At 49.9% G+C, this 25,892-nt stretch overlaps 1 protein-coding gene and 1 long non-coding RNA gene across 2 annotated transcripts in view; both read left to right on the plus strand.

The window, feature by feature from the left end:
• SKI (SKI proto-oncogene) overlaps positions 1–25,892 on the plus strand; it is a 158,161-nt gene that overhangs the window by 69,445 nt on the left and 62,824 nt on the right. The window lies entirely within an intron of this gene.
• LOC103170871 lies at positions 10,631–12,000 on the plus strand. The gene is made up of 2 exons (XR_486454.3): positions 10,631–11,038; positions 11,666–12,000. It is a non-coding gene; the product is annotated as an uncharacterized LOC103170871 (long non-coding RNA).

Raw genomic sequence — 25,892 nt, forward strand, 5'->3', positions numbered from 1 at the left:
ATGGTGGGTCATTAGAAGTTCTTTCCCGTCCTAACCGTGTACCTCTGAGGAAAGAGAAGTTTTGATTCAAAAAGATGGAAAAGTTGATTATGCTAAAAGCATAAAAGAGACGGGAAGTTCCTTCTTGAATTGCCACCGGGAGCACCCTAGGAAACTGAAAATGGCAACAATAATCGTGCTTTTAACTAACGTGAATAATTTGACTTGAGGGCCTAATGTTCCAATTAATGGATCTCTCACAGCCTACTTTCACTACTCCCAGGAAAGTCTCAGGATCTTTCATCTTAACAAGTGTCAGTTTTTCTGACTCTGAGCTTGAAAATGGCACTGAAATGAAGATTGCTGAAGGGAAAAAAAAAAGGCTTTGTGCAGGATGCAAAACAGCATTACCACATTAGCCCCAAGCAGCGCAGATTCTGTGGGTTGCACTCGGTTTGGTTATTGTAATTCTTTCTTGGGGAACCTTGCTTCGAGCTTTGTGTATTTAGGCCACAGAGCTCAGGTGGGGTTTACCACCAGCAGATGAGGCTTTGATTCTTGCCTGTCTCCGACATTATCGAAAGACAAAAAAATCTAATTTATTCGATCTTTTTGATGTCAGCGGGGTGGGTCTTGCCAGGTGTTGTCTTGTCGGTCTTGGGTCTGGGCCACCGATTCCGCAGACCGGTGATGCCCAGGAAAAGACCTCAGACTCTAGCTTCGAAGAGTCGTTAGGAAGGGGTGTCCAGCTCCTGCAGGAACTGGAGAAAATGAAATCTTGTATGAAAGCAGAGTATTTGACACCATAATCACCTGCCTGACTCCAACTCCAAATTGGAACTTTCCTTCTTCTTAAGCCGAGCAATTAGAGAGGACTCATTTTGTTCCCTCCCGGTCTTTTTTTTTGTTTGTTTGTTTCCCTTCAGTTTTAATGTCACTCACTGTATCGATTCTCTGTTTGGTGTGGCCCAGGTCTGAAATCTCTCATGTCAAGACCCAGCCTGAAACCATGTCTCAGTCAGCCCCCCCAAATCCCTCAGTCAGTTGAATGCTCTGAAAACCCCAGCCCCTGAGCCAGAGTCCTTTGCCATTGTCCATCTCTTGGGGTCACTCTGTCCCCTCTGTTCACCTAGAAATAATAACAGTCATCATGGTGTTTGTTAAGCACTTACTAGAAGCAGTGTGGCTAGAGAAGCAGCGTGGCTCAGTGGGAAGAGCACGGGCTTTGGAGTCAGAGGTCATGAGTTTGAATCCCAGATCTGCCACTTGTCAGCTGTGTGACTGTGGGAGTCACTTAACTTCTCTGTGCCTCCGTTCCCTCATCTGTAAAATGGGGATGAAGATTGTGAGCCCCATGTGGGACAACCTGATTCCCCTGTGTCTACCCCAGCGCTTAGAACAGTGCTCTGCACATAGTAAGCACTTAACAAATACCAACATTATTATGTGCCATGCACTGTTCTAAGCATGGGGGTAGATGCAAGGTAATCACTTTGGACACAGTCCCTGTCCCACATGAGGCTCACAGTCTTAATTCCCATTTTTACAGATGAGGTAACTGAGGCATAGAGAAGTGAAGTGACTTGCTGAAGGTTACACAGCAGACAATAATAATAATAATCTTGGTATTTGTTAAGTGCTTAATCTGTGCAGAGCACTGTTCTAAGCGCTGGGGTAGATACAAGGTAATGAGGTTGTCCCTCGTGAGGCTCACAGTCTTGATCCCCATTTTCCAGATGAGGTCACTGAGGCACAGAGAAGTTAAGTGACTTGCCCACAGTCACACAGCTGATAAGTGGCAGAGCCAGAATCCGAACCCATGACCTCTGACTCCCGAGCCCTGGCTCTTTCCACTGAGCCACGCTGCTTCTCTAGTGGCGGAGTTGGGATTAGAACCCACGTCCTCTGACTCCCAAGCCCGTGCTCTTGCCACGAGGCCGTGATTGCGAACGATGAGCGGAGGCTCCTTTCAGGCAGGGAGGAAGAGGTTTCCCCATGGTATTGTCATGGTTTTCAGTATTTGTCAAGGTGGTTCCAGTGGTGGGTTAAAAACTGGCTGTTTCTGAGGGAAGTGTAGCCCCGGTCTAGCAACCCCCAGGTGCCTGGGTGCCTAGAGCAGGCGGGTTGAGCGTCCCTCGGTCCATGCCTGCCCCCCCCAAGCTGTAGCTTCGGTGCCCGCTGTCCTTTCTGGGCCTGCCCATGTACAGTGCCTGCTTTTCCAGAACCTGGCAGCAGCCCTCCCTCTGACCGCCCCACCGGCCACTGAGCGGACCCAAGTACGGTTAAGAGGGATGGCAGCGCTGACCTGGCAATGTTGATGGTGGTGCTAGTGGTGGTCTCTGGATCATGGAATAAATACCTCCCATCCCCCTTTGTCCAAAGTTCACCCTCAGAAAATAGAGTGGACACCCCCTCTCCTTTGGAGGATTGGAGAACTCGCCTAGCTCTCCAGTGTTACCATTTTGACTCCATTTAGTTTTCCAAATGATTTTTAATGATAATAGAGTTGAGTGTTTTTCCAAAGGAGACCTATCTGTAGTTAAAGAATTAAAAAATTGTCTTGGAAATGCAATCCTTTCCTCACATTTCTGGGAGAGACTGAGGAATAAGGTGTCCTTTCGTTAAAAAAAATCGGGGTGAGGGAGGTCAAACCTCCCACCTGTCGAGATTTTTTTCTTTTTTTAATAGTATTTGCATTGTTTTTAATGGTAATACTGTGTTCCAGGCCCTGTGCTAAGTGCTGGGGATAGATACAAGATAATCTGTTAGGGGAGGAGAATTCAATCCCTATTTTACAGATGAGGGAACTGAGGCACAGATAAGTTAAGTGACTTGCCTAAGGTCTCACAGCAGACAAGTGATAGGGCTGGAATTAGAGCCCAGGTCCTCTGACTCCTAGGCTTATGCTCTTTCCACTAGGCAACGCTCCTTCTCAGATAGTGTGTTGTTGCCAAGAAGGTTAACAGTTCAGACTGGAGAGAGACATTCAAGGGAACGTACGAGGCAGAAGACTCTGAGGGGAATAATAATATAATTATGGCATTTGTTAACTACCTAATATGTGCCAAACACTGTATTAAGCATTGGGAAGCTCAAAGTCTTATGCCCAAGTTCATTTACAAACCCCACATTTAAAAAATCTTGGGTTGTAAGATTTAGGCATGTGTACTGGGTCATTTAAATATGCTTTGTGAAAGAGAGACAGAGTTGGTAATTCAGGGCACCTTTTTATCACATGGGTGAGTGGAACCATTTCATTAAAGGCAGAAACAGTTAACACCACCCAGCAGGGCAGACTTGCCAAAGAGTTAATCGATATAATATGCCCCGGCAGCAATTCCCCATCTGATGTCATTGAAACTGTAGACGCTTAGCTGTATCCATGTAGCTCTGGCACCGGGGGCCACGACAGTGGGAAAGGAGAATGGCTTTTTGCCAGTGTTGCTTGGGGTGTTCGTTGGCAGAAGCTCTTCACACTGAAATTCATGAGGATTTGCCTGGGCTGGTCCCCATGGTAAACAATGCCCCGGGCAAATTCTGTTTCTTTTCAGATCAGGGCACCGTATCCTTACCTGAAAACAGTTCCTACACGTTTACGGGAGATTAGAGCACGAGCTCCTCTTCGTCGTGTGATGGGAAATATGAAAGGGGAGACGGAAGGAGCAGACCGACCCCTTCCCACCTCCCGTCCTGTCCCCCAGCATCGTCATCATCAGTGATATTTATTGATCACTTACTGGGTGCAGAGCACTGCACTAAGCGCCTGGGAGAGTGCAGTACAACAGAGATGGAAGACCTTGTTCCCTGCTCTCAACGAACTTAGAGTCCAGCAGTTGCTTTCTGTCGATCTTTATGGGCAAGCTGAATGTGGATCTCATTGGGCTTGGTGTCTTAATCAGTCAATTAATGGTATTTATTGAGCAGTTACTGTGTGCAGAGCATTGTACTAAGCGCTTGGGAGAGGATGTACAACAGAGTTGGTAGACACACTCCCTGATCATAGTGAGCTTACAGTCCCAAAGAGGGTTTGAAATGTATTTGTTTTTTGTGGGATTTAAGTGCTCACTAAGTGCCAATCACTCTATTAACCTCTGGTGTAGATACAAGATAATGAATGGGCAACTGTTATATTGTACTCTTCCAGGCACTTAGTACAGTGCTCAGTAAGCACTCAATAAATACGATTGGTTGATTTCAGACACAATCCCTGTTCCACATGAGGCTCACAGGCTAAGGGTTTTTCTTCTCCATTTTACAGATGAGGAAACCGAGACACAGAGACGTCAAGTGACTTGCTCAAGGTCATGTACAGCGGCAGAGTTGGGATTAGAACCCCAGTCCTCTGACCCCCCCCCCCCCCAGGGCTTTGTTCTTTTCCCTAGGCCACACTATTTCCCTTTAGACCGTAGGCTCTCGGTCAAGCTCGTAAACTTGTGGTCAAGGGACCCTCTCTTCCAACTCTCTTGTATTGTACTCTACCAAGCTCTTACAGTGCTCTGCACACAGTAAGTGCTCAATAAACTGTTGACTGATTGATATTTTTTAATGGTATTTGTTGAGTTTACTATGTGCCAGGCACTGTTCTTAGCACTGGGGTAGTTACAAGATAGTCAAGTTGGACACAGTCCCTGCCCCACTTGGGGCTCGTGTTCTTAATCCCCATTTTATGGATGAGGTAACTCAAGCATAGAGAAGTGAAGTGACTTGTTCAAGGACACACAGCGGGCAAGTGGCGGAGCCGGGATAGAAACCAGGTCCTTTTGACTCTCTGGCCCCTGCCCCAAAGTGATTTGCACTGCAGCAGCAGGAGAGAGGTGAGCAGAGTGCCGCTGAATTCCCCCTTCTCATGTGGCGCTCCCCTCAGCGGGCCCTTAAGTCCAAGAGGGCAGGTTGCCGAGCCCACCCATCCGCCCGATAAATGCTTCACAACAGACGCTACAGCCGCACGCACTCAGGATGGCTGGGAGCCACTGTGAGAAATGTCATAAAATTAAGTCAGATGAACTTGCTGCTTTGTGGCTCCATGTCGTGATTTCTTATTAAAAATAATACCACTAATGGGCAGACTGAAGTGAATCACTGATTGTCTCAGCTCTCCAGGGAAGGGTAATGGGAGTGAGTCTTTGAGTCCGAGCACCACCGGGTCCCTAATCCAGCACAGGACACTCGGGTGCTTTGGGTCCTGCCTTCCAGACCCGCAGCTTCCCGGTCCTCTCTTGGGAGCCGGTTCCCGATGAAGAAGGCACTGGGGAACTGGAGTCGGGGTGCCCAGAGACCCCACTTTCTGGCAGGGCTCATAAGCACCCCTCATTTTCAGGGTCCATATAGGAGGCCACCAGGGCACAGAATTGCGACTCTCGGAACGGCAACAGGGAAACACGGGTGTACACCCCCACCCCTTTTACTATTTTATGTGAAGGAGAATCTGTCTCCGGGAAGAGGCCTGTTCTCCAACAGTCACGTGGCAACCAGCTCCACGGAGCTTTCCCCGGGCAGATGGCAGAGAATGAACAGCTTCTTGCTGGCTTGTTCTGAGGGACCCAGACTGGAAGCCTTTCCAGTCTGAGTTGGCTCTGCCCACCTTCTCAGAGAAAGCAAAGGGACCCAGCTTGGCAGGCGGTCGACAGTGGGTGGCACCGAGCTGCCCTCCCGAGGGGTGGTGGAGAAGCTAGAGCTGGGAGCCGGTCTGGGGCTGAAACCCACCAGACCCCAGCAGCCCCGGTCAGTGGGGACGAGCCCTCTCTCCCGCTAGGAAGTCCTTCGGGATGCCCCGGTCGAAGAGGCGATCTACGAGCCAAAGAGACGATTCCAAAAGGGCTCGGTGGGACAGATTCTTCGGTCACGCAGCGGGGCGTTAACAGTTTGCTCTTTGCTTATCGGCTTTGTGTTGTAAAGTGGAAATCTGGGTCACTTTTGAGTCACTGGATCCTGCAATAGCAGAACCCAGACGTGTCCCTTGTACTTTAGAAATGATTGCAATCTGGCTACTCATTTCCTGCTTTGCCCTTGGGACCTCTTGAAGTTGGTTGAAAGGTGGGCTGTCCTTTTTTGTAATCCTCCTCCCTCCCCCCCAACCCCCTGTTCCCCTTCTCCCTTTTCTGGAGGCAAGGGAGAGTCTGCCGAGTTCCCTAGACTCCTCTCCTTATCGCCCGCTGAGGACGCTTTGAAAGCCTGCTCAGAGTTTAAAGTTCTTTAAGTAATCAGGCTGGAACCAGGAGTTTTAAGGGAAGCTGAAGGGCGAAGTACAGTATCGAATACTGGCTTGAAATAAAGGAAATGGCAGGCTGCAGGCACCTCCTTTCTGGGGGACCGGTCAGTCACTTGTGCTTATTGAGTGTTTGCTGTGTGCGGAACACTGTACTAAGCGCTTGGGAGATTACAATATAACAGTCTAACACCAGTCCACTGTTCCTCCCCTTCCCTCTCTTCAAAGGTGCGCAGAACAGCACTCTGTCCACGGTAAGGGCTCAGTAGATACCGTTGACTGGTGGGCTAGGATGTTCGCTTCATCCAGGCAGAATGTGATCCTGGGGAGCAAACCGGTGTAGATGTGTTTGTGTTACTGTTTTGGTTTGGGTACCTGCATTTTGGGGTTGTTCCCCACCCCCCTCCACCCCCTCTAGTTGGGTAGACCTGAAAGTGAAGATGTGGGTGAGGCGAGAGCCAAACTTTTGCTTCTGCTTTTGAAAGGATGAAAGCCTCCGATCAATCAGTGGTATTTATTGAACGCTTACTGGGTGCAGAATTGTACTTTCCAAGCGCTTAGTACAATGCACTGCACACAGTAAGCATTCAATAAATATGATTGAATAAATGAATGAGTGAATGCAGTGCATTGAATTAAGCTCTTGGGAGAGTACAGTACAACAAAGTTGGTTATGCATGTTCTCTGCTCACAAGGAGCTTACAGTCTACAGGGGAAGACAACATCCAGATAGATTACGGATATAGACACGAGTGCCGTGGGGTGAGGGTGTGTTAGAAATAGTGGAAAGAGTACTGGTCTTGGATTGAGGGCCCGAATTCTAATCCCCAGTCTGCCACATGTCTGCTGGGTGACCCTGGGCAAGTCACTTAACTTTTCTGTGCTTCAGTTGCTATATCTGTAAAGTGGGGTTTAATGTATCTATAGGGCACAGATCCAAGTGCATAGGCATCACAGAAGGAAAGAGGAGTGGGGGGAAAGATGGCTTAATCTGGGGAAGACTTCTTGAAGGAGATGTGAATTGAGTAAGACTTTGAAGGTGGGGAGAGCGGTGGGGGAGGTGGTCTGTCAAAGAGGGGGGGAGTTCCCGGCCAGAGGGAGGAAGTGGGCAAGGGGTTGGCAGAGAGACAGATGAGATTTGAGGTGCAGTGAGTAAGTTGGCGTTAGAGAAGCAAAGTGTGTGGACTGGCTTGTAATGGGAGATCAGCAAAGTAAGGTAGGAAGGGGCGAGCTGATTGAGCTCTTTAAAGCCGTGGCTTATTTTCCCCTACGGTCACCGCCATCATCTTTTATGAGTTATTTGTACGGTTTGGCCTCGGAACCCTGAGCTCCGTCAGAGGACCCGTTAAAGAGACCCCTCCTCTAAGAAGAATGTGTGAACAGGGTATATTTAAGAGCCACATTTTGCTACCATGGCAACCAGAGTTTTCAAAAATGATACAGTTAGTGTTCCAAAGTGATGTAACCCAGATCGAACGTCAGGAACAATTAAGAAAAGTGGCGGTGCAGAGTGCATCCAAAAGAAGCAGTGTGTCATTTGGTGACTAATGTTATCCTCTCGTCTGTTCTCCGAACGCCTTTGGAATTGGCCTGGTGGGAATGTTGTAAAATGCAACACTCCCTCCTCGAAATCCTTCCCCTTCCCCTGACACCAAGATGCGCTCAGCCATCTTTAGATCTGATCTTGACCCGACGTCTGTTGATCTCCTTCCAAGCTCAGCAACCTTAAACCCCGTCTACTCCGCTATGACCTGAAAGCCAGACTAATCTGGCGTAGGCAAGCTTGGTTGGGCTCTAGCCCCTTGGTGGGGAGTGGGGAAGGCAGTTTTCTGTGTCAGTAGAAATAGTGGAAAGAGCACCAGCCTCGGATTCAGAAGGCCCGAATTCTAATCCCGGTTCTGCCACATGTCTGTTGGGTGACCCTGGGCAAGGCACTTAACTTCTCTGTGCTTCAGTTACTTTATGATTCAGATTCGAGTAAACTGGGGATTAAGACTGTGAGTCCCGTAGGGGAGGGGCTACGTCCAACCCGATTAACATGTATATACACCAGCGCTTGGTACAGTGCCTGGTACATAGTAAGCACTTAACAAATGCCAGATAAAAAAAAAAAAGAAAAGAAATCCAAGTTCCAGTGGGTAAGCGGCAGGTTTAGGCAAGAATCAGAGGACTTCCAAAGGGGGCAGAGGTCACAGGTCACGACCCTTTGCTGGAATGAACAAAGCAGCTCTGACTCCTTAGTGAAATGACCATAACGATGCTCAGGGCAGGATAACAGAAAGCCCTTTGAGTTTTTTTTTTCTTCCCCTCCCTTCAGGCTTTGTCAGTGAATCTCATTCAGGCAGAATCAGCAGTGAAATTCACATAACCAGAGTCTTAGTGTTTTTGCAGCCTCAAAATTTAGTTTTTTATACACACACAGACACACACGCACATGCGTGCACACATGCACACTCACTCTCTCGTGTGTGTGTTGAGGTGGATTGGTTGAGGGAGGTGACCAAGTTTGAACATGCTGATTGTTAATGATCCAGTCAACCCCTAGAAGAAGCTGGGTTTTAAAAAAATAAATTGTTTTTCTACAAACCCACATTTTCTGAAAAAATTGAGGGAAGCAGCATGGCCTAGTGGATAAACCCGGGCCTGGGAGCCAGATTACCTGGGTTTTAATCCTGGCTTTGCCTGCTGCATGACCTTGGGCAAGTCATTTCTCTTCTCTGGGCCTCAAGTTTCCTCAACCACAAAATGGGGATTCAATACTTGTTCTCCCTCCTACTTAGACTGTTAGCCCTTTGTGGGACCTGATCGTCTTGTGTCAAACCCAGTGCTTGGTACAGTGCTTGACACTTAGTAAGAGCTTAACAAATGCCATTAGAAAAAAAATGAGAGAATTTTATGTCTTTGAAAATCCTGCCTTGATGCTCTCTGACTTCTGACTGAGGGAGGTGAATCCTTCAGCCTGAACAGAGTCAGTAGTGCTGGGGGCCTTCATTCTTGTGCAATTGTTGGAGATCAAGGGCCTCGTCCTGTTGAGCTCAGTCTCAGTAGGAGTTATACAATGCCTTTCACTTTTCTCCTGAATATATAGTCTGCCTCTTTGGGACCCAGTTTTATAGCTCAGAAGAACCTGGACAAGAGAAAAAAAATGGCAAGTAATTTCAAGGGCTGCTTAGTTTCGCAATTTGAACTGGGGAATCACTCTAGTCAACTCCCCCTTCTCTTCCCCCTGCCTTTCCCCTCCCTCCCCCCAAAGTTAGATATGAGCCAAAATGTCAAGATCACACATTTTTTCTGCTGGCCTAATTTTCTATCTCCCCACCCACCCCACCATTCTCCATTTTGTCTTCTCCCCCTACTCATTTACCCCAAGGGGGGAAAAACACAACTCTTTGGTGAGTTGAAGTTTCCTGTTAGCTGTTGGGAGGTGATTTCTCTGTGAGAACCAAGTTCGTGCCCTAACCACTTCCCATGAGACTGGTATTATAAGAAGCCGAAGACAGGGAAAAAAATTGCTGACGAGATGGATTGAAAGTGTATTTTACGGGCACACCCTTGCAGGTTTCTGTATCTCTCAGCTTACATTAATTTTTAATCACTTCCTTTGGTTGGCATGTAAGAACGCCTTAAGGACTTCAGCAGAACAAGTTGTCAGGCAAGCAATGCGCTGGCCTTATTTCTCTCAAAAGATGACAACTTGAACTCAAGATGGGGGAGTGACAGGCCTCCCTTGCAGCCCTAATTGAAGAGGGCCCATTTTTCTGTTCGGTTTTTGTGGGGGTTTTCTTGTTATTGCGGCCTTTTGGGGTTGGTTTGGTGGGGTTTTTTTTCCCTCCTGAAAAGGTGAGGTTGTCGGGCGGCCATTGCGTATGATTCCAGAAGGTGACTGTGGTGGCCTTGCGGGTTCTGGGGGGGGAAAAACTCCCTCCCCCCTGGTGTGAAAAGACCCCCGTGGCTGGAAGTTCCATAATGCACGGTATTTAAGGTGGGATGGAGCTGCCCGCTACCGTCCGTCCCTCCCCTTGGACGGATAACGAATGCCAGGCTTCGGGCAAAACCGTGCGAGGGTTGGGTGTCCGGCCAGGGGAGGGTCGCCCCGGCTCCATTTCCCCGGGACGGAGGCCGCTGCCGGGGGAGCGCCGGCCGGAAAACCCGGCGCCGGATCGGCGGACCGGACCCCGGACCGGACCGCCGCGTGTGCGTGCAACTGCGCCGCGCCAGCCCGGCCGACGGACCGCCGGCAGCCCCGCAACTCAAGGTGGGGGTCTGGAAGCCGCAGGAGGAGAGCGGGCGCCCCGGCCAGGGGTCTCGGGGGGGACCCGCGACCCCCCCCCCCGTCCCGGATGACCACGTTCGGCCGGGACCAGCCGGCGGGCGTCCGGGCTCCACGTTTTGTAGGCAGCCGGGGAACCAGCCGCGCTCCCCCCCTCCCCCCCATCCCGCCGCCGGGCGCTGGGGACGGAAAACCGGTCCGACGCCGCCGGGGAAACGGGCTGCAAAGCCCACCGCCTCCGGGCGGCCCGCCGGGATCCGGTTTCAACGGCGAGGCTGGAGGAGATGCCTTGGTAGCCGGTTTGGGGGTGATCTCTTGCAGGGCTCCATGCCCCCCCCCCCCCAACAACTCTTTCAGACTGCGAGCCCGTCATTGGGCAGGGATGGTCTCGATCCGTTGCCGAACTGGACGTTCCAAGCGCTTAGCACAGTGCCCTGCACCTAGGAAGCGCTCAGTAAATACGACTGAATGAACTGCTGGGGCCGGGAATTTTAGGAACGAAGACCCTCGGTTGTGCAATTAGATCTGCGGACCTCGCGGAAAAGGGGTACAAAAACAGGCCCGGCCCGGAGAGGGATTTCATAGTAAGGATGCCTGCGCGCCGCCTAATGCAGAAACGACACTGGAAACCACATATGGATCGCTTGGGCCACCGAGGGGGGTTGGGCAGCGAGCTTTTTTTCTTTTTTTTTTTTTTTCCATAAATACCCTCCTGCGTCTTTAAGAATGCCTGCAGAATGACTGAGGCGGCAGACTAGCCTGGCAGACTGAGAGAGAAGGGCGGGGGAAGGTGGGAGAGGGGGAGAGAGGAGGGAGTGTGCACCAGAGCGGAGAACAGCCGCAGTCTGGGCTTCCAGCCTCCTGGCTAGACTGGAGAAACTTAGAATCGAGTTCCTGAGCCCACCTCCCCACCCACCCACCCACCCATCCCTCCCCTCCCTCCACCGGCCTGTCCGCCCAGGAGGACCCTGGCTCCCAGCCATGCCCTTTCGGAGTGACCTTCCCTGCAAAGAGGGTGCAGGAATTTTTACAGGCACCGAGCGTTTGGGAGGGGGGAAAGGGCCAGGGGAAGCCGGAGTTGGGAATTTCATTCCACCGCGAGCTGCCCCGGGCCTCATCTTACTGTCTGAACGGCGGAGGAAATTGCAGAGCTGTGTTTGGAGATCTTGTGGTTCCCTGGTTTTCAAAACTGCCTTTTGCTCTACTTTCAGGGCGTGTGATTTTCGACAGATCTTCCCTCCCCGACCCCTCTAACGTCGGGGTTTTCACCACCGGCCCCGCGGGAGGAAAAACGCCCCAGTCCCCAGCTCTTTCCATCTTCTGATGCGATTTTATTTCAGCCGCCTCGGTTTGCGGGGAACAGCATCCGCGAGGCCCGCGCTTCCCGGGTTCCGGCCTCCAAGAGCCACCTCCCCGCCTTTTTCCGCCGGCTGGGTCCCGGGCGCGACACCGGGCACCTCAGGCCTACCCTGTCAGACTCAGGGCACAGAAGAGAAAATTGGTTATGGAGAAGTGGCTTTAATTAAAACTTGTTTTTCCCGTCTGCTCTCCTGTGTTTATGTCTGTAGCAACCCACTCCCAGTAGTCACCGGGCTGCTTTTCAATTCTTTGAGAAGTTCAGCTGCTGCAATCAAAGGTAATTTTGTTTGTGCAAGATAGGGATCTCAAAAGGAAGGCCCAAGACTAGGGGTTAAGCAAAGGACAGGAGGGAGAAAGCAGAGCAGTCCTGGTCTTCCTTTCTAGCAATGTTGTGGAAATTTTGGATGCCGCGCCTCTGGGTTGGTGTTCCTCTCACGCCCGTTGGGTGAGGACAGGCGGTCAGAGGGGTAGAGTGAAACTCTGGTGTGTTCGTTCATCAACAAGTCAGTGGCTGAGTGGAGGCCTTGGTCGGATCGCTTTCCCTCTCACCTGCTGGAAACTTAGAAGGGGTTACCCTACCTAATGAGGAGAGCCCGGATCTGTGAGTCAGAGGACTTGGGTTCTAAGCCCGGCTCCACCACTCGTGACCGTGTGACTGTCCTTCCGGACCTCAGTTTCCTCATTTGGCAAGTGGATGTTCATTCCCAGTTCTCCCTCTGCCAATCAATAGTATTTTTGGAGTGCTTACCACGTACAGAGCACAGTACTAAGCACTTGGGAGAGTGCCATGTAACAGGCACATTCCCTACCTACAGTGAGCTCACAGACTAGAGGGGGAAACAGACATTAATAGAAATTAAAAAAAAATACAGATGTGCATATTCTTTGTAGGTGGCGAGCCCTATATAGGATAGGGCCAGTGTGCAAACTGATGCCCCCATCTCTACCCAGGGGTTTAGAAGGGTGCTTGGCACAGAGTAAGCGCTTAATGAGTACCAGCTCTGTGTGTCTTAGCGTCTCGCGGAGCTATCGCGTGACCGGGCAACTCGGAGTATTGCCGAGTAGAGTCACCGGTCACCCCCCATGCAGGGTTTCTTTTTTCAAAGACGAAGATCGCTACTCTGTGTGGCTTCTCCTGGAACATATGGTAGAGCAGCACCTGCTTTCTAACTACAGGTTCAGGAGGAAGATGGGGAAGCTTCGAAGAGGGGACATTTCAAACCCTCCTTGCAGGCTCCCACCTGGCGGCCACCTGCTCCCACACTTAATTGGCAGAGTTCCCTTAGCTCCCTGTGCAGACCTCGGGGCGGATGGGGGTGGGTAGGGGGAGGGGAGGGAAGCCAAGGGCAGAGCAGATCTGCAGGGATGGGGTTTGGGAAGAGAGCAGAAAGTGAGCAGAAATGGAAGTGAAATGAGCTCGGTCCGGAGAGATCACCCTTTTCCAAGGGGTGGGTTGACGTCAGCATCCCCATGGAGTGAAGACCCCTCTTGCCTTCCTGCCCCTCGCCCAGTGTGAGGTTATCCCTGCTTCCTCCCACCCCTGCCCCCCCTTCACCCCCACACAGAGACCCGAGAAACGGGAGGGTTGAACTGGAAGAATAAGCCATTGGAAAGTTTGCGACATTCAGTTCAGTAACCCAAAATGATGGTGATAACAGCTGGGCGCATCAGAAAGAAGTTGGCAGGAATACCCACACACCAGGGATAAACACTTCAGCTTTGTCTGGGTATTTATCTGCATGTGGATATTGCTGCCTGGTAAACTCCAACCCATCTGGCCACCGCCACCGAGATTTGCCAATCAAAAAGAGGGCATGCGCCTCATCTTTCTCAGAGCAAACTAAGCATAGCTCCGTGAACTGTGTTGGAAACCGACTGGTCTGGGATGGCACAGCGCCTCTGCTGAGAAGGATCAGTGCCCCACGGAGCAGACTGCCATGGCCAGTTTTCACCCCGAGCCCAAGTTTTCCTCTTCTCACCCCTTCTTCCCCCGACTTCCTTAGATGTTGAGGTTTTCAGAAGCCCCCCCCTCCCCCCGCACTGCTTCAAATCAGTGGTATTTATTGAGCACTTACTGTGTGCAGAGCAGCGTACTAAGCGCTTGGGAGAATACAATAGTGTTGTTAGACATCTTCCCTGCCCACATCAAGAGGGAAACCCAACACCCCCCCTGCCCTGGGTATTATGTAAATCCGGTCACCACCCACTGAGGGGGTGTGTTCACCCTCAGTACAGGGCTTTTATTTTATTCTGCATCTTCTCTCCAAGGCAAAGGGCTCTTCCTCTGGCTGGCCCTGGTGGGGTGTCTATCACAGAGACAGAAGGGGCCAGTTCAGAAGGCAGAGATTCTGCAGCAGTTACAGATGACTTTGAACAGTAAATAATTGGAACATTTACTTAAGTAAGCCCTTGTTGTTTGCCAAGTACTGTCCTAAGCGCTGGGGTAAATTCAGCTTATGCAGATCATATACTGCAAAATTTATCTGAAAAAGCATTGTGTAGTGAATAGAGCACGGACCCGAGAGTCAGAAAGTCACGGGTTCTTATCCCGGCTCCGCCGGTTGTCTTCTGTATGACACTTCACTTCAAGTCACTTCACTTCTCTGGGCCTCAGTTACCTCATCTGTAAAATGGGGATTGAGACTGTGATCTCCACGTGGGACAGGGACTGTGTCTAATACGTTTTGCTTGTATCCACCCCAGTGCTTAGAACCGGGTCTGGCACAAAGCGCTTAACAAATACCATAATCTTTACTTTATACAATCCCTGTCCCACACACAGGGCTTATGGGTTCAAGAGGAGGGAGAACAGATATTGAATCCCATTTTATAGATGAGGAAACTTGAGGCCCAGTGATGGAGCCGGGATTAGAACCCAAGTCCTCTGAACCCCAGGCCAGCGCTCTTTCTACTTGGCCATGCCACTTCCAGAGCTCTGCTTTCGTAGGGGCAACGTATGTTTTCTAGAATGGTCTTGAATAAGGGATGAATATCAATTTCTTTCCCTACCCTCCGTGGAGAACATTTTCCCAGATCGCACAATCGGGTAGGGGGGCCAAGGCATTCCGAGAACTTTAGTTCCAGGTATTCAGTCCAACTCTTGAATAAGAACACATCTGGGAATGACATTCGGGTTGTATGGTTCCACTGGAAGGTGAAATCTTCATTTTCATTTTCCCGCAGGCAGAGTCTTCGCCTGTTAGCTGCCTCCAATAGTTGATCGTGGAAATGATTTCGTATGCAAGGAAATGGTCACTTTGTAACATTGGCAAACTTTGAAATTGCCTGGAGCTATATTGGGGGGAAGGGAGAGGGGGGAATAGGTGAGCAGTCACCTTCAGTTCTTGCTTCCCAGGGTGCAGTAACCCCACCCTGAAAATGTTCTTGTGGGGGGGGTTGGAGGGGGAGGGATAATCTAGACTTGCAAATAATGGGGGGAAATTACCAGCCCACAGATATTTTTTTTTTTTAACCAGTCCGCCTTCTCTTTAGGCAATAACCTAATGAAGTCAGCATTCTTTGCTACTTGCCCAGCATAAATCATCCCTCGCCTGGAGCATGTGTGGGAGCAGTTATTTAATCTTAAGGAGGGTCTGAATGCATTCAGTCCAAGAATCCTTATAATTAAGCGGCTTTGAATTTATTTAAGTGATAGTGATAAATCTTGATGAGGCTTCCAGAGATTTGGCCAATCCCCTCATCACAGAGCTAGAAGAAAGGTGGGCAGAGAGGTGCTTAGTCACATTTGTCATTGTTGGGTGTTTGGATCTTGTATGTGGAAAGTTGGCATCTTGTGAATTTAGCTGGTTAAACAGAAATCTTCCCACCCACCTTTTGTGAGACATTGGGGTGTTGTGAGAGGCCCTGGCAGAGAGAAGTGACGGGAAGTGACCCACTAAAATCGCCTCGAAATCGAGAATGCATTAAGCTCCTTCCTACACTGCTCGCTAAGTGCATATTACGGATGGACCGAAGCCATTTGCAGAGCAGATAGAGTGTCCTCGAAGAAATAGGGTGGTCTGCGAAAGTGTCAGTAATGGTTTGTCTGGAAAGTTGAAACCCTGTCCAGGTATCTTCCTGGTTTTAAATCATAACAGCCACAATAACAACAAAAACTAGCCTCATTTAAGACTGGAGACCGTAAATTCGTTGTGGTCAGTTGGCCGTTATTACAAACTCTGTTGTAGTGTAATAATAATGATAATAATTATGATGTTGGTATTTGTTAAGCGCTTACTATGTGCCGAGCACTATGCTAAGCGCTGGGGTAGATACAGGGTAATCAAGCTGTCTCACGTGAGGCTCACAGTCTTAATCCCCATTTTACAGATGAGGTAACTGAGTCACCGAGAAGTTAAGTGACTTGCTCAAAGTCACACAGCTGACAGGTGGCGAAGCCGGGATTAGAAACCATGACCTCTGACTCCTAAGCCCGTGCTCTTTCCACTGAGCCACGCTGCTTCCCAAGTGTTTAGTCCAGTGCTCTGCATACAGTAAGCGCTCAATAAATATCATTGATTGAAGCGAGAAACTTTTCTGGTGCATGTTCAGTCATGTGAAAAACCATGACCTCGGTATGGGCAGGGAACATGTCTGCCAATTCTGTTGTACTCTCCCAAGTGTTTAGTACAGTGCTCTGCATACAGCAAGCACTCAGTAAATATCATTGATTGATCGAAGCAGGAAACCTTTCTGGTGCATGTTCAGTCATATGAAAAGCCATCTCTGTTTTTATCAAGAAAAAGAGCAAAAAATGATCTGGATGTAATAATAATTGTGGTACTTGTTACGGGCTTACTATGGGCCAGGCACAGTACTAAGCGCTGGGGTGGATTCAAGCTAATTGGCTTGGTCACAGTCCCTGTCCCACGTGGGGCTCACAGTCTCAATTTCCATTTTACAGATGAGGTAACTGAGGCACAGAGAAGTGAAGTGACTTGCCCAAAGTCTCAGAGGAGGTGAGGCAGAGCCCAGATTAGAACCCATGACCTTCTGTGTCCCAGGCCTGTGCTCTATCCACTATGCCATTATTGGGCATTTCAGTATCTGTGGCCGAAAGATGTCTTAACCCCAAAGTCAGCTGTGGACAAATCGGGGGTCAGGCCGAGCACCTCATGTCCTCCGTGCTGCCAGTGAATTTGGGGGGAAAGGGGCAGATGTCAGTTCCACCATAGCTCTACCACCTCCAAGTGCTTAGTCCATTGCTCTGTCCTCCCTAAGTGCTCAGTAAATACCATTGACTGATTGATTGACACCCCCCTCCTCCCTGTTTCTCTGAAACACTGTACTGAATTCCAATAAGCAATCACTTGGCATGGGGAAGTGATTACGGGCACTTTGCACGCATGCTGGATGTCTCCTCCCCCCCTCCTCTGGGTCCCAAATATGCCTACTGGGGTGCCTGTGACTGTGTCCATTAGAAGCACCCAAGAAAAATATGGGTTTCATTTAGGACAGAATCAGTCCACTGTATAACTGATGTTGGAATCTCGGTGGTGCCAGCTGGCCGGGGCGGCTCCGTCCTTCTGTCCGTCCGCCCGCCCTGAACGGGGCGGTGATTTCACAGCCCAGAGGGCGACGGCTGTGTCCTCCAGTCTTTGTCCTCATCCTTGGTCAGCTGAGGACACAGGCTTCGTTCAGTGGGGTTTATGGGCAGTTGGCCAAAAGTTTGCTGCATTCATCTGTCCCTTGGGTCTCACTGTTGGGCACTGCTCTCCACACTGATTCGGGAGACCCGGGGGTGATTGGGAAATGCTCCCCGCCTCCCTCTGCCAGAAAACCACCTGGGCCCAGCCCGGGCCCGTCTATCCATCCTCTGAGCAGAATCCTGGTCCTCTTATTCCTCCTTTTTCCCCTTGGGGCCTCTCAGCTGTAAAAAGCTGGCTAGCATTTAGACAGACTGAATCACCCCAACCCTTCCCACCTTCAATACTGGTTTGATTTCCTGGCGCTGAAAATTGTTTGAACACCTCCGTTGGCTCCACTGTGGCCGGGGTTTTGGAGTCGCTCTGAGGACGGCCCCAGACCAGAAAGTCGGCCTGCAGGGGTGAAGCCAGAGGGTTTTCGGGGCGGAGAGCAGTTAAAGGGCCAGGAAAAGGACGATTTCCCAGGATGTAGGCCTAGGCTGGTGTCTTTGGCTAAGACGGGGAATGACCTCGGTATGGGCAGAGAATATGTCGGATAATTCTGTTGTACTCTCCCAAGTGCTTAGTACAGTGCTCTGCACATGGTAAATGCTCAATAAATTCAGTAAATACCATTTACTGTGGAGGCACTCCAGCTTCCTACTCAGTCCTTTTTTTTTTTTCTTTTTGGGTATTGTCCTTAAGGCCTAACTGGGTGCAAGGCAAACTTACCTACCTACTAATAGTGATTTGTTTAAGCACTTACTGTCTGCCAAGCACTGTGCTAATAAGTACTGGGATAAACTACCGGTAATCAGAAAGACACAGTCCCTGTCCCACATGGGGCGCACAGTCTTAAGGAGAAGAGAGAACAGGTAGTGAATCCCCATTTTACAAATAGGGAACTGAGGCACAATGAAGTGACTTGCACAAGATCACTTAGCAGACGAGTGGTGGAGCCGGAATTAGAACCCAGGTCCGTGGATCCCCAGATCCTTGCTCTTTGCAATTAGTCCATGTAGCTTCACGAGGAAGCAAACTAGGAGAAAAAAGGTGGCCCCGTTGAGAAGTCGGGGACTGTTTTGAACAGGCCACCCCGGAGCTCAGGCTCAAAGAAGCCCACACAACAGGGTGTAGGTCAACTGAAACTCGTTGCTTGTTTCCACGGAAAATAAAAAGCTAGTCCTTAATAGGGCTTCCATTTGGGGGGTAAATTATGGAAAAAGAAGAGAAACTTATCTGGGGGAAGAAAGTGGGAGATAAGTGAATTTTCCTCAGAAATTTGGGTTCTTCAGCTGTCTTTCCCCCAAAGGAGCCTCACTAATCTGATTTGACACTACCTAGTGGTGCTTCCTCCCCTCCCTCTCTCATCTCATTCCTGCACTGGAGGAGTCCATCCTTCTGTCCCTTCGTCCTCCCCCACCTCCACTTCAAGATATCATTCTTGTTTCAACTCTGTTTTCCCTGCAGAGCTCACTTAACCCTGTGGATTTCGTGGCCTGAAATCATTTCTCTCTTTGTCCACTGGGAAAGCACGTTTTCTGATTCTGAAGCTCACCAGGTTGTGGCTTCTAAAGTGGCCCACACAGAGACCTTAATTAGTGGGGCAAAGCTGAGGCATTTTGCTGTATCTTGGGGAGAAGGCTATCCCGCTGTTCCAAAAGCCTGAATGGCCTCAAAGGTGGTTCCCAAGGATGGCTACCTTTCCCAACTCTCGGGGTAACCGGGACTGCCACCAAGGAGCATCTGACTAAGCTAATAATAATAATAATGTTGGTATTTGTTAAGCGCTTACTATGTGCCGAGCACTGTTCTAAGCGCTGGGGTAGACATAGGGGAATCAGGTTGTCCCACGTGGGGCTCACAGTCTTAATCCCCATTTTACAGATGAGGGAACTGAGGCACAGAGAAGTTAAGTGACTTGCCCACAGTCACACAGCTGACAAGTGGCAGAGCTGGGATTCGAACTCATGAACGCTGACTCCAAAGCCCGCGCTCTTTCCACTGAGCCACGCTGCTTCTCCTACCAAGCGGCCACTCCTCCTCGCTCTTGTGGCTCTTTTGGCTCCTTCTGGGGGCTGCATAGAGCTTTTGGTAGGGAGCCAGGCTTTATCTCCTACTGCTCGGCCCTCCCCCTCTCTTCTCCCTCTTTTTTTTCCCCCTCCCCGCCTCCTCTCTCCTGTCCTCCCTCCCTCTCTCCTCCGCCAAGAATGTAGGAAAATAAAATTAAAAAAAAAAACCCAACACACAGGAAATGCCTCTTCTTTTCTCTAATGACATCTACAGCTGCGTTTGGATGGGAGCAGTGAGGGAGGGGAAGGCGTCAAACCAGTGGAAAGTTGTGTTGCTGCCAAATCAAACTGGTACATCTCGGCACTGGAGACAGCAGGGCTCTTTCTCCCTCATTTTGGCCCATTCTAGACATTCTGTGGGGGGCTGGGGAGGCAGAGGGTTGATGACATCAGGGGGCCTGGTTTTTATTTATATGCAGATTTTTTTTATTTTACCAAAAGAAATTACAACGTGAAGAAAATGCAAGGGGAGCAACGGCAAAGAAGCCAATGAAGGAGGGCGAGTCTCTCCTGCCTGTGAGAGAAGCACTTAATTCATCTTTAGCCCATTAAGATCATTAAAACAGGGTCAGCGCAGCTAGAAACGGACCCATCAGTGTCTGAATGTCCTTCCTCCAGACAAGCAAACTCCTTCTCACCGGCTGAAAAGGGTTTCTGGAGACTGGATGGAGAAACTTTCCTTTATGGAGGCGGAGCTGTGATCTGGTATCTGGGCCCTTCCCCCTAGGGTTTGAGCATGTGGGGGTGTCAGTTGCAGAAGGTGGTAGGCAGACCAGAGATTCATCTCAGTCGTTCCTTTATCTTGATGGGAGAGGAACAAATGAGAAGGAGTCTTAAACGATGGTCCGATCCAGTGTGTCCCACCCCAAGCAGGGGATCGACTAAGGAGTCGTCATAGGAATGAGGATCTGGGCTTTTTTTGGTAAACCAGCACCCCAAAGTCAAGGAACTACTTCCTTACATCCAATGCAAGTCTCTCATGCTTTAAATTCGACTACCCCAGGATTTGGAAGAGTGCTTGCCATATGGTAAGCGCTTAACAGATACCATTAAAAAAAAAATCAACTGTGCCCTTCCCCACTCAGACTCTATCTCCAGCTTCAGTTTTGCTGAAGTTCTAGCAGTGCTTTGATGTTGGTTCTTCTGACAGGGTGAGGCAGGTAGCCCTGCCGTTTGCCTCTGGACTGAAAGCTCGTGGGCAGGGAACGTACCTATCAACTCTATTGTACCGTCCTCTTCCAAGTTCATAGTACAGTGCTCTGCACACAGTAAGCACTCAGTAAATACCATTGATTGGTCCAATTCTTACCTGCCAAAACCTGCCCCATTGTCGAGCCCAGTTGTCATCCCTCAGCCTTGTCTTCTCCTAGGCCAGCTCCCAGTGTCTTTCATCTTGGCTTTCATCACTTCTGCAAAAAGCAAGCTTTCCCTAGGTGGGCCTCAGTGCCTGGGTCAGTGGACTTGGAACTCCCCGATCCCTGTGCCTTCCCGTTCCCCACAGCTTATACACCTCTCCCTCCCAAATCTGCCCCCAACCCGCCTAGAGTGAGATTCCAACCTTTTCTCCGACCCGGTGATGATGACAGTAACAAAAATAATAGTGGTTTTTGAGTGTCTAGTAAGCACTAGGGAGTTATAGAAAGTCAGGTCAGATACAATCCCTAGTCCATATGGGGCTCAGAGTCTAAGAGGAACAACTGGTATCTTATTCCATCTTACAGGTGAGGAATCCAAGGACCAGATAAGTTAAGTGACTAGCCCAAGGTCACCCAGCAGGTTCCGAAATAGGCACAGCAAGCTGATTTTTCAATGACTTTGATTTTTCAATGACTTGGCCTTGCAGGGTCAGCGAGTAAGTAGGAGGGCTGGGGGGAAGGGAACCAACAAAAAAGCCCCAAGTTGTCATTTGCAGGGTGATCGTCCACATCGAGAGCACCTATTAAGAATGCAATATGTTGAGGAGGCAGTCTATACAGTGTGTAAAAAAGATGGACCCTGATAATTCCGTCTGGAGTTTTGGAACCGCAGCCTTAGACAAAACAGACGGATGGTGGAGTGGGGAGGGAGGACTGTAGGGGAAAGAAGCTGAGAGAATTGTTTATCGCTTTCGGCAATTGCCTTGCAGACTTAAACAGTCCGGTACATAGCCAACTAAGGTTTAAGAAGAAGCCTGTGGTGGACCGGTTGGGAGAGGAGGGGGGCGGGGGCTTGCGGTGCCGGGTGGGATCTAAGAGTTTAGCATGATAGTCAGGTCCCCCTCTGCTGTCCGCACCCCACCCCCACCCCCTTATCTTTTCCCCTGCCACTTCCTCGGTTTCCCCGTCTGATGAGGCTCGTAGCCTGGGTCTCCGGCACAGCGGGGCAGGGCGGTGATGGGAGGGCCGAGTCAGCCCTGTCTGTAAACTCTCTGAGCAGGGGACTGTGGGAGTGCTTCAGCTGCCTCCCTCGCAGGACTGGCTCTGGTTTTGGCGTCACACCCTTTAAAAACCTTCTGAGGGAGGGACGTGCCTCTCCTGGCCCTTACGGGCCTTCTCCCCAGCGAGGCCAGCCTATGGCTGATTGACTTCCACTTACTTCTGGGGCTCTCGCAAAACGTGGAGGGGTTCGGCTGCTCCACCTGGAGAGGTCTCGGGGTATGGTTGGTGAGGAAATGCCCCTGAGGCTTTAGAACCGTATCTTCTCCCATCTCCCCACCACTTTGCACCTGACCCGTCTGGTGCCTTGATCAATCAAGCAGTGATATTTGCAGAGCACTTACTGGGTGCAGAGCACTCGACTAAGCACTTGGGAAAATAGGGTGCCACAGAGTCGGTAGATATGATCCCCGCCCATAGGAAGCTTACAATGTTCAGCGGGAGACAGACATTAGATTACCGATAGAGAAATAGAGTGTCAGGATATTTCCAGAAGTGTTGTGATGAGTGATCAAAGTGCTTCAGGGTTCACAGCCAAGTTCCAAATCGATGCAGTGGGGAGGGCAGCAAGGGGAAATGAGGACTAAGTCAGGGCAGGCCTCTTGGAGGAGGCGTGATTTTAGGAGGGTTTCTTGTTGCCAATGCCATGTTTCACCGAGGCTGTCGGGGCTCTTGATGGAGGCAGAAGAATTGCATTTGGTTGGCTTTTCTTTCCTTGCTCGTCCTTGCCTTGAGTTGTACTTTTAAAAGTTTTCCTTATTCATCCAGTGAGAAGTCGAGGCTATTGTAAATCAAACCCTCCCTGCTCCCCTTCCCCCTACTTCCACCCAGCTGACCTAAGGAAAAGCTGGGCAAGGAGCTGGTGGAAATTGGTGTTTTTTGAGTCAGTCGGGCCATCTTCATGCCGATTGGGGAGGGAACTCCTTTTAGTGGAAGTAGAAAGGGCAGGGAGCGAGTAGCCACCGGGTTCAACTCCCTGGAATTAATTGCTTGAACGTGAATCCTAAGAGCATGAGTTGGGTCCCTTGTGCACAAGTAGTAGTAGTAATAATAATAATAATTGTGATATTTGTTAAGCACTTACTATGTGCCAGACTCTGAACTATGTGCCTGAGTAGATACAAAGTAATCGGGTTGGTCACGGTCCCTGTACCACACAGGGCTCACGGTCTTCATCCCCATTTTGCAGATGAGGCACTGAGGCACAGAGAAATGAAGTGACTTGCCGAAGGTCACACAGCAGACAAGTGGCAGAGCTAGAATTAGAACCCAGGCCCTTCTGGCTCCCAGGCCTGTGGTCTACCCACTAGTCCACACTGCTTCTCAAGGAGTTGACAGTCTAATGGAGACAAACATTAATCCACCAGTGGTATTTGAGTGCTTACTTTGTGCAGAGCATTGTACTGAATGCTTGGAACAGTACAATGCAACAGAGTTGGTAGACACAAAAACATGGGCCAGTAGTAGAATCAGAATAAATTGAGCATACAGTTGAATTTACATTGAAGTACTGAGAATGGGTATAAATGAATACTGTGAACACAGTTTATCGACTTTAGAATAAGGAAGCAGGTTGCAAGAAGCACGTCTCCAGTATGCTGGCTCTCCCGACAGCGTTTTTAGTTGTTGTTTTTTGGGGTTTTTTCCCTAAAGAAAGGGATTGAAATAGTCCAGCTATTAATGCCAATTTGATGCATTCGCAGTGCCATCCATACCCTGAGTACCCTACCGATCTTGGTCTGATTTGCGTGCAGATTGAGATTTAAGACTTTGGCTCCCCTTGAGCCTCCTACCTCTCTTTGAGGTGTGAAAAGCCAGCAAAAAGACGAAAGGGAAGAATGATGATGTTTAGTGGTTCAAAGTGTAGTAACCATGGCATTTATTGAGTGCTCGTCATGTACTAAGAGCTGGGATAGGTACAAGGTTACACAAACTGAGCTCCGTCGTACACGGAGCTTGCAGTCTACCCTAAGCCCATTTTACAGATGAGGAAAGCAAAGCCCAGAGAAGTGGAGCAACTTGCCCACAGCCCCACAGTAGTCCTGACTCGGGTCTCAGGCCCTCTCCACCAGGCCACCCTAGCTCCCTACTCGAGCTGGAGAAGCTTGAGTGGGAGACTATCAGCTTATCTTTCCGGGGAGGTGGAAAAAAGGACTTTATGGACGCAGCCCCTTCTTTTAAGCCAGAGTTCAGGATTTTGTCAAGAGACGTCAAAAGCCCCACAAGCACATGAGTTAATGCTGCCCGTCTCTGAACACCCCTGCACATTTCCTCCCCTCCCCGCCTCCCCCCCCCCCCCCTTGGGCTGGGCTCTGTTTGTTGAGCTGGAGGTCGGCTTGAGCTCGCTGTTATGTCGGTTTCTATGGAGGAGAAAAACACGGGGACTGCCAAAACTGGAAAAGAGTTGAAAAGAAAAATGAATTCTGATCCCTGCGTGCTCTGGAGATGAGATGTGGATTCTGTTCCTGGATGCGATGTGGCATTTTCACTTCTCCGTGCCCAGAAATCCAGGTGGAAGTGTTGGTGTCTGTGAAGAGGTGCTATTAAAATATGTGCCGTCTTAAATGTATGGGGGAGCAAACTCACTCTGCTAGCTAGACACCCATTTTGGCAAATGAACAGTTGTTGGCTTCTCGTTCTAATTCTAGAGCCTGGAATGTCTTTTAACATGGTGTTTCAGAGCTCGTTCCGGCTTGCATTTTCATCTTGCACCCATTGCTCTTGGGGATCTGTTTTGGCATTTTGGAGTGGGGAGAGAGCCTCACCTTGGCATCATACAGAGGCTGTTCCAGTGGAACTCGGTTGTGGGCTATCTTAGGTCAGGGGGAGGGGGCAGAAGGGAGGGGGTCAGCTCTGAGCCTGTTCACCTTTTCCTTTGTTTCCCCCACCACCACCTCCTTCCCCCCAGTGGCCTTTCAGGGCAAGGAAGGTCACCTCCTTCCCCCAGTGGCCTTCCAGTGCAAGGAAGCTCACCCTCCCCAGTCAGCCTTTCCCCCCAGCATGTGTTCAAGCACCAACCCTTTTTTGTGGTATTTTAAAAGTGCTTACTATGTGCCAGGCACTGTACAAAGCGCTGGAGTAGATACCAGCTAATCAGATAGAACGCAGTCCATGTCCCCATGGAGCTCACAGTCTTAATCTCCATTCTACACCTAAGGGAACTGAGGCTCAGAGAAGTGAAGTGACTTGCTTAAGGTCACACAGCAGAGAAGAGGTAGAGCCTCTTAGAGGAATTAGAACCTAGATCCTTCTTACTCCCAGGCCCATGTTCTGTCCACTAGGCCAAGCTGCTTCTCCAAAGCTTCCAGCCTTTCCTGTAGAATGGGTCAGATGTTCTATTCTCCCATTGTAAACCCTGGGCTACTGTGAGGTAAAGCTACTGGGATAAGTCCGCCCTCCCTCCTCCCCTCCTTCCCCCTCCCTCAGGGGACATATCCCCAGCCTTCCATGCTCTTAGTCTAGGCTGAGGTATACAGAAAGAGAGGCCTAGTAGAAAGAGCCAGTCCTGGGAGTCTGGGTACCTGGATCCTAATCCTGGCACTACCACTTGTCTGCTGTGTGACCTTGGCCAAATCATTTAACTGCTTGGTGCCTGTTTCCTCAACTGTAAAAATAGGGGTTCAACCCCTGGTCTCCCCACAGCTTAGCCTGTGAGCCCCAAACTAATCATCTCATATCTAGTCCAGTGCTGAGAACACTGCTTGACCCGTAGGAAATGCTTAACAGATACCATATTATTAGTAATAATTATTACACCCCACTCTTAGAGGAACAAGTGAAAGTGATAAGAGGTTCCTGGAAGGAGGCACCATCTGCATCCGCTTGCCTAGTCTGCCTGCCTGGCTCTGTAGCCTTCAAGAGACTGACGGAACCTCCACTTTAGTTTTGGACTTGAGCAGGCCCAGATGAGGTCATGCGATGCCAGGAGGAGAGTAGAAGTCACTAACTGTGGTATTTGTTCAGTGCTTT

This window comes from Ornithorhynchus anatinus, chromosome 5 (assembly GCF_004115215.2).
Source record: "Ornithorhynchus anatinus isolate Pmale09 chromosome 5, mOrnAna1.pri.v4, whole genome shotgun sequence".
Taxonomy (NCBI): domain Eukaryota; kingdom Metazoa; phylum Chordata; class Mammalia; order Monotremata; family Ornithorhynchidae; genus Ornithorhynchus; species Ornithorhynchus anatinus.